The sequence below is a fragment of the Alligator sinensis genome, unplaced genomic scaffold (assembly GCF_000455745.1).
Source record: "Alligator sinensis unplaced genomic scaffold, ASM45574v1 scaffold527_1, whole genome shotgun sequence".
Classification (NCBI taxonomy): Eukaryota; Metazoa; Chordata; order Crocodylia; family Alligatoridae; genus Alligator; species Alligator sinensis.
Window position 1 is genome coordinate 2,424,294 of NW_005841958.1, and position 10,199 is coordinate 2,434,492.

The following is a 10,199-nucleotide window of genomic DNA, read 5'->3' on the forward strand; positions in this document are numbered from 1 at the left end:
GCCTCTGCTTATAGCAGTGCCAGTGACTTGGGGTGGGGAGGGGTGTCCCAGATTTCTCATGATACCATATGATCACCTTGATGATAGGAATATTGACCATGTCCGTTACAAAATCCATTACTTAACTTACATGCCCAGTAACAGCAGCTTAAAAAAAGCACAAATATAGCTTTGGGTGAATACTGACGTGGTGGGGGAAGTTGCAAGTTCCTCCTCCCCTGTGATAAGTGGAAACTGAGAGCTTCACATGTGGACGAGGCCAAGTGGTTATAAACCAAGTTCCAGGCACTACAAAGGGATGTAGGTGGGTTGGCTGGGGAACGGGTGGGGAAAATACCTTGATCAGGGGCCCTAGACTTAGAGCTGGTTCTGTTCTCTGCCCGTGCAAACCAAGAGCCTGCCTTCCATGCCTGGGTACCATTTGACCCTGGCAGAAGGACACAAGTGGTGTTCAGAGGAGCAATCCTCACTACAGACAAATCGTCAAGATTGGGTCTGAAACAATGGTGCTGTGAGCCCAGGCAACTCACAGAGCATCACCGTGTTTAGTAAATAACTCCTTGGATAATTTATTATGCCATAGTTCCTTTCAACTTTAATTGCTCTAAATGAAGGGACATTTCACACTATTTAGATTTAAAAAAAAAAAAAAAAAGCAAAGCCCAGACAGATAAGAGGGGAAAAAGAAGGGAGGCCAGTGCAAATGATAAGGGAAAGAAGGCTGTGACTCTTGTGTGACTTCAGAGAGATGGAAGAAATGGGAATGTAATTGGGGGCAGAATCAGACACTAGAAGGGAAGAGAGAGATGGGTAGGGGACTCAAAGGGGGGTGAGGGAGAGGGACGGGGGGACACAGGAGGCTGCATTGCAAAGCCAGGATCCTCTTCAAAAAGATGCCAAAGCTAAAGACCAGCAAGCGAGGGACATTCCCTTAGCATTCACAAAGCCTCTTATTGAAGTCTATCCCAGGTTTCCCCACTAGCAGAGACACAGCAGCAGCTAGAGTGGGTTTTTTTTTTCCCATCCTGTGACATCAATCAGAAAGGGCTAGCTTTTGAGCAGAGAGAGAGGGAGAGATAGAGAGAGGAGGGGAAAAAATAAGCAGAAGTAATTTATTCGGGATCTTTGAGAGGATAATAGCCAATTATTTGTTTATAACACTGGTTAAATTTTCATTAGGCAGATTAATGGAATATCATGTACTGTCAACATTGGACTGAGGGGTGGTCTGTAAGAGATAAACGGGCAAACAGTCGATGTGTCTCCCTGAGTAAATTAGTTTTTGCTTTCCTGTTTTTCATATGAAAATGGAAAGGTGGACAAGGTGGTGCATTTTAAAACAGGTCTCAAGATGGGCCAAATCAGTTAAATATGAAAGCAATTCCAGTAATAAATACATTATAATAACTTAGCATCATGCCTATCATTTTGATTTCTTGAAAGTCTGGGATAATGTAGATTTTTAACCTGCTCTCTTAATACACATTTCCTCTTCCTGAACTTCAGCGTTTCTTGCTGTGAGGTGAAAGCATATTACTTTTTTTGCCTGATTTTCCTGTGTAATCTGTTCAGTATTACAGCTGGTAAGTGCTAGAGGCTCACAGCTCTTTCTTGTGAATTCTGGTATTATCATATTGGATAGCAGGAGCAGTTTCCTCTAAGTACTATATTATCAGCATCAGAACCCCTGAGTAGTTATAGTTGCATATCACGCTGTTTTGAAGGCAGAATATATGTCAAGCACATCACATTTTCAGCTAGGACTCTCATGGGAACCATAGAGACTTAGGCCCCTAGTCACAAGAGTAGTTGGGAACCTAACTCCCATAGAGCCCCCCTTGAAAATCTCAATGTATTTCAGAACTGTATAATTCAGACCATAAGAGTTGCAGAGAAGATCTAACTGACACATAACATAACTGTTACTACTTGTATTTAAATAACACCTAGAAGCCCTAGCAATGGACCAGGACCCCATTGCGCTAGGCACTATACAAATACAGAGCAATAAATGGTCCCTGCCATCCAAAACGTACAGAAACTTTTGTGATGTAGGGTTCAGCACAGCCCCATCAGGATGCGTTCGGACTCCGCTATAACAATTAGGAAACATTAAGGTGGATGTTCAGTGATGGTCACTTTGTAGTTTAATTGAAAAGCTTTGCTCTTAACTCTAAGTTCTCCTGGTGGCACCATCTAAGTTTCCATTAAACGATGTAGTTAGTGAAAGGCATGATTCCTTTATTTCAATCATAATGAGTTGGATCAGAAGTAGGCAATCCCTGGCACAGGTGCCAAAGTGTGGCACTCGAAGACATTTTGCTTAGCACGCATGCCTCTGGGTGGATGGCAGGGAAGGGCCCAGGGCTGTATGGCCACAAGGATCAGGCCCTTTGCGGCTCCCCGCCATCCACCCCTGGCACACCAACACCTTACACGTCGAAGTTGTGAGTGTTTTTGGCACTCTGCCCAAAAACGTTGCCAACCCCTGAGTTGGGTAGAGAATGGTTTGAAGTACCATTTAATTCTTATGCTTCCTAAAGTAGTAGTTTTAATGTTCATCGCTGTAGACATGATCTGATAACCTATTTACAAAGTGCCAAGTATTTAGAAAATGTGGAAATGAAGGTTCTTATGGATAACAGGGTCCTGATCTTGACCTTAGTAGGTAATTGGAAAATAATTCAAAATTGGGGATTAAGAGACATTCTGGTTTTGCTGAAGTTGGTAGCAACATATGTCCCTATTAATTACACTGGGTAAAGGTTTCACACAACATTTTTAAAACAGTTGTGTTCTAGTGCTGTACCACTGGCCTTTTCCTAGTTACTATGTACTAAGGGAGGTGACTTTTACAGATTATCAAAGTGCAAGGGATTTATTTAGAATTTCTTTTTAATCGTTGTCTTCATTTCAGTGTATGACTCTAGCAATGTAGAAAAACTCTTAAAACTGAGTGTTTATCTTCGTATGAGGAAGCCAGTCTTAAAAAGGGTCTGTGAAATCTATGACTATCATCAAAACAGCAAATGCCAAGTCAGATGGGTAATGCCATTTTAAAGATTCAATTGATATCTCTGAATTTGAAAACTGGGAGAAAATCCTATTAGCGGATAATGAGACCACTAGAATTTGATGATTGGTGCGTACAGCTTTTTGGAAAATGGAATTTGCATTAAAACTTTCATATTTAGAAATAGGTTTTCAGCCAGAAACAGGACAAAAAGCTAATAGCTTGAATAATGCCATGGAAAAAATTGCGAAACAGCTCAATTAAGAAATAATGAAATCAAAGCATTTAATTTTGCTGAAGCTGAAACATTATAACATAATAGCAAAGATAATATATGAATATTAAATATTTACTTATAAGCACATGTTACAAATATGGATATTTAACAACAATAATTAAACATTGCAAAATATTTAAAATTAAGTTGTAATAAAGCCAAATAAGAAAGTTGAAAAGAAGTACTCCAGTTTGATTTAAAATGAGAGTTCATAAAAATCAGTGTTCCTAGAAACATTTCAGTGATGGTAGACAACTGTTCTGTTGAATACTTTGCAACCAGCACTTGTATGGTGTGCCAGAGCTCTTATTAATCATGACTAAGAAACATTTTTCTAATGTGGTCAGACCACCTAATGTGTTCTGATCTTCCATTTATTCATATGAATCACATGATTTTTTTTATCTTCAGCTTAAGTAACTGAGGACTAACTAACTCCATTCAAAAGCAGAGAATTGTATCAGTTACTAATTGCTGTAAATGAGATCAGAATCAGAGAAATGGTCAGTAGAGATGGGGAAAACAATGTTCAATGTAATCAACTTCATGCCCCTACTGCCCCTATAGTCAAGTATATTTTCCTGCTTGCGTTACTTTTACTACTGAAAATTGCTGAAGAGGCAGGTACAATTCTAGGTTCACTAAGGAGTTAAACTGTTTGTTAACAAAGTTAATAGAAATCTGTAGAAAATGGCAATCTTTTATTATCTGTCCTACTCATCAGTACAGAAAGACTAGCACTAATAATGCAAGTAAACTCTCATCTTGCACATGTTTTCCTGTTTCATCTTGGCAATGAATCTGTTCAACTCATAAATCTTGTCTTGATTTAAAAAAGAAAAAAAGAAAAAGCAAGAAAAACCATTAGTATTGTAGCAGATACTTTCCACAGAACTGCATTCATCATCATGGACATAGTTTAAGCTTTTGTAGAGAGAAAATTGGACAGAGCAGTGGAATTTGGAAAGAAAATACAGATTTTTTGGTGTATTTGGTTCAGTCCTGCAAATGCCTCTTGCTACGAATGGATCGTGTGTACTCCCCCCCCCCCGCCCCCCCACGCACCCCAAACACCCCCCCCCCCCAAAGACTAACCAACAAAAAAACCCCAAAAACTTCTGACAGCGTTGCTAGCAGAAACCTTAAGGTTCACTTGAGGAAAGGATTCTGCTTAAGCATAGGAATGAAGTCCCCCCACATATAGGATATACAGTTTCAATAGAAAACGCAAATATGTATCTGAGGGTTAACTACTTGTCCAAGAAAAAAGGTCCCAAAACGAATGATTGCCTCTTATGGAATCATACCATTTCCATTACCTGTTGTAAGCCAGAATTCATCCATATGCAGGGGAGCATAATTAGCCATAGGACCACTTGAGCGCAAGGACCATGTATCCTTATCTGTTGCAAAAACACTTGCACATGTGGATGGAGCTGTGTGAAGCTAATGTCCTATTTGTGCATACAGATACCTGGTTTGCAGGCAGGTTCTGCATGCCCACATGGCTAGGTTGATTCTTTGCTTCCAACTTAAGGAGGTCTCTTGAAAATACAATATTTCCACATGCATATCTTTTTCAGTAATACATTTCTCTTTTGTGGTCCTCCCCTTAGTGAATTTGGCTAGGATTTTAAAAGAGTCTAAATGAGTTAGGCGCCAGGGACGTCTTGAGAGCCGCTCTAATTACAGTGCCCACAGCATCTTGTGTATTCAATGTCCCATGCTTCAAAATGGCAGCGGGGGGGCTTTAACTAGAGTTCATTCAGTGAGCTTTAGTTTAAGTGCTCCCGCTGCCGATTTGAAGCACAGGGATGCTGAATGCATGTGATGCCGAGGCTGGCAGAGTGTGATAATTAGCATGCTCCAGTAGACTCGATTCATCGCCTGCTCCAACGTGCTGCAATTACAGCGCATCAGAGCAGGCTCAATTAATCGAGTTTGCCCTGATGCACTGTAATTACAGCACGTTGGAGCAGGCGTCCCGCACAGCAACAGGCATCCCGAGTCCTGTGACAGTCTGTGTAAAGCTGGGCTCTTAACACACTTTATTCTCTATGAAAATCCCACCAGTAATTCAAATTGAGAAGCGTCACAAGATCCAGACATTTGGGTGAACGCTCTTCAAGTTGAGCCAGAAGAGCCAGGAGAAACTTTTAGGCAGTGATTACTTAACATATTTTCCTTCTGAAACAGTCTTACCCACGCTATCTTTATCTTTCTTATGAAATATCATGAGAAAGAGTCATTCTTCATCACACTCGTTTCACTGAGGACAATTGATAATGCATTGAGAGCGCAAAGGCCAAATTCTGCCCTCAGCTACATGCGAATGTCTGTCTGGCTCCAAAATCCAGTCAAATGCATTTTAAACACAACACCTACAATGTTAACAAAAATATGTTCAGCATCTCTGGCACAGTGGCTGCTTTCTATTTCAAAGCTACTGACATCAAAGGCTGCTTGGATTGTGTGTGTGTTTTCTTTTAAAAATCTTCATACTGTTTCTGTCTTTTTTCCTCTCTATCAAATAGATCATTACATTTTCAACACTTAAGGACAAAATTCTTCTCTCAGATGTGCATGGCAGATCTTGACAGTAATAGTCTGCACTCCCTGCATGCAAGGGATGCCTGTTGACATCAAGCAGAGAGTTGTGCAGGTAAGGAGAGCAGAATGTCAGCATTGCAATCCACAGCGCCAAGCTTTGAGACTGATGAAAAATGAGAACCTACGTTCGTGAAACAGCCTCGTGCTTCTGGGCGCCTCTGGTTTTGGGAGCGCAAGGTGAGACATCTTGGAGTTTAATCTTGAGAAAGCAAACACCCATCTTCTGGAGGCTGACACAGTTAAAATTACTAGTCTTTTTGGAAAATTTGGGCTTGCACCTGCATGCCCAGATCCTGCAATCAAATCCATGTCAGCATACCTTTGCATCTATATAGTGTGTTACTGAAGTCTGGTATCCAGCTGTATGGGTCTGGTAGTGGGGTGGGGTTGTCGTTATCTTCATCATCAAAACAGACTCAGTGTTAAGGGAAAAAATGTTCTTTTTTTTCTCTCTTTTCACACAACACTACGTAGTGTCAAGGTGGCTCCCTGGGAACATTTTGTGTCATAATTGTTAATGGTTAGGGTTCTGTTCACTTCTACTCCACATATACAAAAATAGCATGGGCTCTATTGCAATGCAAAATGTTGTTTTGTGTTCTGGTTACATTAATAAATAAGTAATTCAACTGAATGGGCTCTGACTGAGAGCCACATATTTTGGACTGTATTGTCCCTGCCATTTAAAACTTCTGTTTCATTCATAATTCTTGATTTTTACCAGAAACATACTGCTACTTTTCTAAACGTCCATCTTTCCTGTGTGGTGCAGGGGGCTAGACCCAATGATCTTCCAAGGTCCCTGCCGGCCTTACAATCTATGAATCTGTCGAAAACCATCAAAATCAAGTCAGAAGCCTCGAAAGGCCAAGTTTAAAAGGAACGAGTCAGCTATATTAAGATGTCTTAAAAGCAGCCACATTGGAAAAGGATTAACCATTTAAATGGTCTTGTTAAAAAAATGCCATTAGGATAGATTTATCCTTTCACTCCTCAGTTCAGCTTTCTATTGTGCATGCTTAATGAGCTGTATTAGGGGGGTGAATAAGTTAAATAAGACAGCCAGTGTCTTGGTTAACTTAACTAGTTAAATAATTAAATTTCCACTTTTATTTGCCTGTGTGGGATGGATATACATGCTGTGGATAAGCATTACTCAAAATCAACACTTCAGTTATTTAAAGTTGCAGGGCCACATTCTCTAATATCTTGTATCTTCACAGCTTGGTTCTCATTTATACTGAGGCACCTTCATATAGCCAGAGGAGTACAAAGGCGGCCTTATTCTTCTTGAACCTCAGGTCCCAAGATCATGGCAGTAGAGAGTTACTTAGGCCCTGCATCTTCAAATAACAGAATGGTTGCTTTTCTGGTGTTGATATTAATATTTTTTCTCATATGTACAGCATTTATTCCCAAGTATTAAGTTTGTAAAACCTTGTTCAAGGAGCCTGGTTAAATTATCAGCAATTTATCAGCTCTAGTCTGCTGGTATCACCAGCTAAATCATCTTGCTGTTGCTTTTAGGGAATAAGTACATGTACTAAATGGGAAAAGGGAACAGAATGAATGCACCCTGGTGGAGCTGTGGAAGATACATCTTTGAGGATAAAGAGGAGTTGCAAAAAACCTACTCTTCTGTTTTTCAGCAAAGGATGGAACCACTCAGAAGCACTTTGCAACTGTCTATTGGTAAGTCAATCAGGCTTTGTAGTCAACGTACCAAAGGATAATTATAGTTCTAAAATACTCAGTGGGTGCATCTACATATGCATTTATGTCACATTAAATTTACTGAGCAGTAAGTTACTGCACAATGAGCAGAAACAGGCCGGCATCTACAGGTGCAGGCATTAAAGTACATTAACACTGTGTGGTCTGACTTGGGACTAAAGTTAGTCCCATGTCAGTCCACACACGCAGTGTTACTGTTCAGTAAGGCATCTACATGTGTGTTACTGTGCAGTAACTAATCAGGTGTAAATTTGGTCCCTCAGTGATCTGGGTAAATTTGATCCCTGCATCATGCTCAGTAATTTGGGTTACTGTGCAGTAAATGTGCACATGTAGATGCACCCAGTATGTCTGTCTAATTTTGTCCATCACCTGGAGACACAAACAAACATAAAAGTGCATAGTTTGTAAATAGGAGAGGAACCTGAAGACTGCACAAGGCACCAAAAACATGCCCTGTTGCAGCGGTGCTCAATCTATCACCTGCCAAATCTGACCTGTCAAAACCATGTCATCCAGCCCATGGAGCTCTGCATGGGTCTGGACGTTTGGCGGTGGGGGAGCTGTGACAGTATTGAATCTGCAGCTCTAAACACTGCTACCACTTCCCCACTGCCAAATTTCCAGACCCATGGGGAGTCCTGCGGGGAGCCCTGAAGGCCAGATGACATGGCTCTGCATGCCAGATTGCACCAGCACGTGGGATTGGGTTGTGGCCAAATCTCACATGGGTGGGAAGGGGAGTTGGGCCAGCACACTAGGTTGCTTTATGGTCAGATCTGGCATGCTGGGTCACTGTGGCTGGATCCAGCATGAAGGGCTGGGGCAGTGCACCATATTGCACCAACAGGCTGACCCCATGGGTAGACCCCACACAAGATCCATCCTGAGGGAGTGGATAGGTTGAGCACTACTGCTTTATTGCCACAAAAGCTTGCAGGCAAGTTGGTAATTGGTAAGTCCCCTAGCAGCTATCTACTCAAGAAATCATTAATTTGCCTGTGGATTGTGCATGCCAGCTTGTTGCAAAGGGTGTGCCTACATGATAACACCAAGCAGAGATACTTGCACTACCTCTGTACACACTAGCTTCTGAACAGGAAGCAGTGTAGCTGCATTTGTACGGTGATGTTCCCAGTGTCATTAGCTAATGCACTTGCACAACTTCTGGTTTGGGAGCCAATGCAAAGAGAGCTAGCTCAAGTATCTTTCCATGGTACTGCCTTGAACAATTTCTGTTTACAGGTTTCCCTTACTTTATGCAGTACATGTGTTCCTGGAAAATAGCACATAACTCAAATTTACATAAAGGAACCCACTTTACACTGTAACCAGTAGGGATACGTTCCAAGACCTCGACTTTACTGACCCCCAAGCCCATTTCTACCACTTTTACAAGGCAATTCTGGTACTCACCAACAGCAGATGTTACACACAAGCACAGGGTGGTGGTGAATGTTACCGTAATGGGGATGGCAATTACACAAACACGTGTCGCAGACAACAAGCAAGGAGCACAGATCCACACAGGAGACTATATTTTGGTGCATGTTACTCCCACAGTGCACCACACAAAGCAGCTGACTGCAGGCTTCCACATACCGATCGCATAAGAGTGAATTTACCTCGCATATAACGAATTTTTGGTATTAAAAGGGTCATCGCACAAGAGCAAATTCACACATACAGAACCCACATAAAGCAAGGGAAACCTGTATTAAAGATTCAAGCTGAAATGCATTCTTGAGAGGACACATGCTATCTCACATGCTCATGTTTGCAAACGTAAAGTTTGTTTTCTGTGAATATTGAAGAGTATTTACCTGAGATTTGTTCTTTCTGTATTCAAAAGTGTTAAAAAAAAATGACCAAAAAAGAGGTATGAGCTTGAACTTGTTTAAATATTCAAATGAGTATTCCATGAAGTATTTTTTCAGTGTTCACTCAAATTTCATAGATTTCATAGACATTAGGGCTGGAAGGGAAGATCATTGAGTCCAGCCCCCTGCTCAAAGGGCGGGAAGTCAGCTGGGGTCATAGGATCCCAGCAAAATAAGCATCCAGTTTGCTCTTGAAGGTGTTCAATGTAGGCGCTTGAACCACCCCCGGTGGCAGGCTGTTCCAGACCTTGGGGGCTCGGACAGTAAAGAAATTCTTTCTTATGTCCAGCCTGAAACGGTCTTGTAGTAGTTTATAACCGTTTGACCTTGTCATCCCGTGGGGCGCTCTGGTGAACAAACATTCCCCCAGATGCTGGTGGTCATCCCTGATAAACTTATAGGTGGCCACCAGATCACCCCTGAGCCTGCGCTTTTCCAGGCTAAAGAGCCCCAGGGCTCTCAGCCTGTCGTCGTAAGGTGTGTTTTCCTGACTTCTGATCATGCGCGTGGCTCTTCTCTGGACCCTCTCAAGCTTCTCCACATCCTTTTTGAATTGTGGAGCCCAAAACTGGACGCAGTACTCCAGCTGCAGCCTCACCAAGGCCAAGTACAAGGGGAGAATGATGTCCCGGGATTTGCTTGAGAAGCATCTATGGATGCAAGCCAGCATTTTGGTCGCTTTACT